General features: G+C 56.1%; 1 pseudogene; it reads left to right on the plus strand.

The window, feature by feature from the left end:
* The first annotated feature begins 434 nt into the window (after positions 1 to 434).
* On the plus strand, positions 435 to 2,210 carry LOC141515928 (GTPase NRas pseudogene; annotated as a pseudogene).
* Positions 2,211 to 4,538: the final 2,328 nt, after the last annotated feature.

The following is a 4,538-nucleotide window of genomic DNA, read 5'->3' on the forward strand; positions in this document are numbered from 1 at the left end:
GAGGAGCAGCAGGGTGTGATCTGGGTCTGAGTCTGCAAAGGCAGAGCCCCCCCCCCACTGCCCCCTCCTGCCCAGGGCAGGGCTGGAGACCTGGGTGTGGCCCCCCTCATTTCAGGTGGGTGATGTCACATGCTCACAGCACCTGGCCGACCTATTGGCCAAAGGAGCCGGGGTCCAAGAAGGTCAGGCAGGATGGTTGTACCCAGGCCTGAGGGGCTGGGTGTTTCTGTAAACAGGGGATTTACTCAACTTGTTTCCAATTGCTTTGAGTACACTGGGTTCTCTGCAGCAGGTAGACCTGGGGGCTATGGTCCAGCCCAAGGGGGGGAGCCAGGTGGCCGGGGAAGGGCTGACAGGCCAGGGGAAGGGGCCCCTCTGCAGGGTGGGCTGAGGCCGGGGCAGGGTGGAGCCTGGGGAGGGAAGAGCCAGGACCCACCTGCTCAGAAGCAGAGTTGGGGAGGCTTGGCCGACTCTGGGCTGGGACAGGGGAGCCTTCTGCTTCCTGTGCTGGACATCGAAGTGGGGGCCTGCTGCTGCAGAAAGGTGCTGGCTCAGGGCCACCCCTGAACTTTGGAGGGAAGAGCTCCCCAGGTATGTTGGGCACCGAGAAGCCTTAGGGATTTGGGAGTGGGTTTCCCAAATCCACTGGGGGGGGGGGCAGGGCTTTGTGAAGCCAGGAGATGGGGGTAGGGAGGGGGCAGGTTTCCCAGGAGGCTCCATGATGTGGGGGCAACCGTCCCCCAGTACTCGATGCTGCTGGGGGCGGAGGGGCCTCCAGTCTCTTCTTCTGAATTCTTGATTCTGTGCCTCCTCACCAGGCTTCTTCACTGACAATTCAGAAAGGGTAAGTAGAGGCAGGAGGAGCGGAGTGGAGCAGGGAAGGGGCAGCAAAGGCAGGAGGCAGCTAACAGGTCAGCAGGTTAGCTCATGCCCCACCCCCACCCCATGTGTCCCTGGGTGCCTTAATGTAGGGGCCACACTCTGAAGGATTAGGGAGCTGGTCAGAAATCTTGGGGTCAGACCTGGGGCCCAGGTTTAGGAAGGACCTCAGACTGATTCTCAGCCCCCTCAGAATCCGGGGTCGCTGGGGCAGGTGGGGAGCCGGGAGGGTGGAGTGCAGGGCTTGGGCTCTGCATGACCCAAATTCAAAGGTCTTCCCTTCTGTTGGCCTCAGTTTCCCCAGCTGTAGATTGGGTTTGATGACAGCATGACTGGCCTGGGTGGTGTCACTGCCAATGAACTGTAGCCCCCATCACTATGGGTTTCCCGTTTCCCTTTCTCCCATAGCCCCAGGTGGGCAACCAGGGACAGTGCCAAGATGTCCTACAAGCTGGTGGTCCTGGGCAGCTGCGGTGTGGGCAAGAGTGCGCTGACCATCCGCTTTCTCCATCACCACTTTGTGGAGGAGTACGAACCTACTATTAGAGATTCGTACCAGGGGCAGGTGGTGGTGGACGGGGAGCCCTGCCAGGTGACCATCATGGATACCTCTGGAAGGGAGCTGTTCCAGGACCTGCGCGAGGACTGCATCCGCCAGGGCCAGGGCTTCCTCTTTGTCTACAAGGTCGACGCCTTCAGGATCTTCGTGGACATGAATTTCTTCCGGGACCAGCTTCGGAAAGTCAAGGGCATCGATGCGGTGCCCGTGGTCTTGGTGGCCAACATGGCAGATGAGGACCGCTGGGTGGTGGACTCAGACATGGGCCAGGAAACCGGCAAGAGCCTTGGGGTGCCCTACGTGGAGACCTCGGCCAAGACCGGGCAGGGCGTGGAGCAGGCCTTCCATGAGCTGGTTCGGGAGATTCGGCGTTTCCAGGCCTCACAAGATCTGAGGGAATCCCAGGCTGAGCAGGACCAGGGCTGCGGGTTCAAGCTTTGCACCATCCAGTGAGCTAGCACCCCGCCCCCTGGGCCTGCCGCCCCTCCAAATGGTTCTGCCCCAAGCCCCGCCCCCTTCCTCCTTCTGTTTGTTTTTTTCTGCACTCCTGTTGGGGAGACCCTGCTGGACCCCCAGGTTCTCTCAAGCTGACTCTTGGTGCGACCCATAAGCCTCCATCTAGGGGCCCAGACATGCCTGTGCCAGCTCAGGAGTGCAGGTCCAAAGGGCCTTGTGCCAGTCTACTGTGTGAGCCAGGGTGTGAGGGATTCTGCAGCTTCCCGCCTGGGGGGAGGGGCATTGGGTCTCCCAAAGTTACTTTTCTTGGTCTAAGTTTTATGATGAATAAAGACCTTTGGGATGTTTCCAAGTGTGATCCTTGTGGTTTCTCGGGAGCCGGTGGGCTGTGGGCAGGAGGAGCAGGTGGGCAGTGGGAGGGCCCAGAGGAGAGAGCTGGGCTTTGGAGGCAGGAAGGCAGGGGACTTTGATAGGGAGACCCTGGGCCTCAGTTTCCTCAGCAATGAGATGGGGAGATGGTGGCTCCTCGAGTCCTGCCCATCTCTAGGTCTAATTCTGAGACCAGGCTTCCTTTGTCTTAGGGGAAGAACTCAGCTGGAGGGCAGAGCTGAGCTGGGAAGGGAGAGGGAAAAGGGGGTGAGGCCAGGAGGAGGTGGTGTCTAGGACCAGCCACCCCTAAGCCAATGCATTCCTGGAAACATGAGTCCAGTGGACCGAGGATAGAGGTGGCATTTAGGTGAGAGGAAAGGACTGAGCAGGCCTGGGGTGGGGGGAGTCTTATCCTCCAGATCCCTGATCTGGGGCAAGTCTGAGTGGGGAAGAGGGGAGAACAGGTTATGGGAGGCAGGGAGAGGTGAGGTGGCTGAGATCCACTGAGGCAGGAGCCACTTTGAGCTTGGTGGGGTTCAAAATCTGAGGAGGTTTGGGGGGAGTGGAGGAGAAGGAGGGGGAGGCTGAGGAGGAGGAAGAGGAGGAAGGGGAGTTAGAGAAGTCTGTCCATGGTCCTGACCTGGGAGGCCAGCTTAGATGAAGCTCCACCTTTCAAGGAAGGCAGCTGCTGAACCAATCCTGGATTTGGCTTGGGAGCCCTGAGCCCATTAGCCCAATCAGCCCCAGGGAAATCCTCTGGCTTCTGTGCCTCAGTTTCTTCTCTCAGACACAGGAGGGTGTAGTCCTCTGGTAGGTGCTGTCTCTCAGAACATGATTCCAATTTCTGCCAGGGGCATCATCATGCCTGATATACAGAGGAGGTCGGGGAGCCTAGGGGCAGGGGGAAAAAAACCCTACTAGTTTGGTGGTAGGGTAGGGTAGGTAGGGACTTTCTCTTTTCTCTTACCTGCCCCGCAGTTTGCGAACCCCGCAGTGATCCCCTGGCCCCATGTGTCTGTGGGGTGAACAGTGTCCTCTCTTCCAGGGGCTGCCCAGGCTCCTCACCTTCCTAACATTTGAGCAGGGTGCCCAGGAATGTCAGACTCCAGAGGAAGTCCATCTCTGTCTTTGTCCAGTGGGTCTAATGCACATGGCAGCCACTGGGGAAAGCAGCCTGGGTTCGATTTCTTCCCTCTGTGACCCGTGGACACATGGCTATATATGTTCAGTTATGCAATGTTTATTACTATATTTATCGTGTTATGAAAGGAGACCCAGGCCCAAAGGAAAAACCTGAGAAAAATGTGACAGTGGGCTTGATCTTCATCAGACTCCATCCTTTCTGTCCCTGGGTGTAAATGGCATTTCCATCCTGGGTCCTGTCATCTTGTCTCATTGTGTCACTCAGAAGAGCCAAGTCATTCCCCCTCATCCTCAGTCCCGATGTTGGGGTGTGGGCATGAAGCCCCCCTCTTGCCTTTTGCCTTTCTTCTCCTTTTGAATTCCAGCCATCACTTTCTGCTTGAATTTGATGACATTGAATTCCAAGAACTTGGCAACTCCAAGTTAAACAGATCTCGGGTCCTTTATTTTCACTGATGGAAACTGAAGCCCCAATGGGCAGGAGGTCTTAGGTCCGAAGTTCAGAAAAGTATCCATCATCTAGGGTGGGCTCTGATTGACATTTAGGTGGTAGAACGAACTGGGACACCCCCGCTCCCACTCCTTTTCTCTAGGACTATCTACTTCAGTTTCTTTTTTTTTAATTTACTTACATTTGTTTTAATATAAATTTGTTATTTGTTTTCCACTTCTATACAATAGTAGAAGGCAGTGTGATAGTATTTACATTTGTTTCCATGATAAGCATATACCAACATGGAATGTGTTGCCTCAGTTTCTTTATCTGTAAAATGGCTCCCATAGCAGTACCAACTCACAGGGTTATTGGGAGGATGCCCAAGTGGGTTAGCCATTCCCAGAGAGGAGGGCACCACCTCCCTCATTGCCTATTCCCATGGTTGGCTACATTGGAAAAGCCTCTCTCTCTTCTAAAACAGTCATACCCCTGAGGGGCAAGGCCAGGTCAGCCGGGCATTCCTACATAATCCTGCCTGGCTTCTTCTTCTGGGGAGAGCCCTTCACACTGGGCTGACTCAGCAGCTTCAGGCCCCTGATTGGAGCCCTCCTCATCCTCGCTGGCAGATCTCCTCCATCATTTCTAGTTGGACGCTTGCTTTGCCGGGCTCTCATCCTCTGATGCGGACAGTAGCGT

Source organism: Macrotis lagotis, chromosome 3, assembly GCF_037893015.1.
Source record: "Macrotis lagotis isolate mMagLag1 chromosome 3, bilby.v1.9.chrom.fasta, whole genome shotgun sequence".
Classification (NCBI taxonomy): Eukaryota; Metazoa; Chordata; class Mammalia; order Peramelemorphia; family Peramelidae; genus Macrotis; species Macrotis lagotis.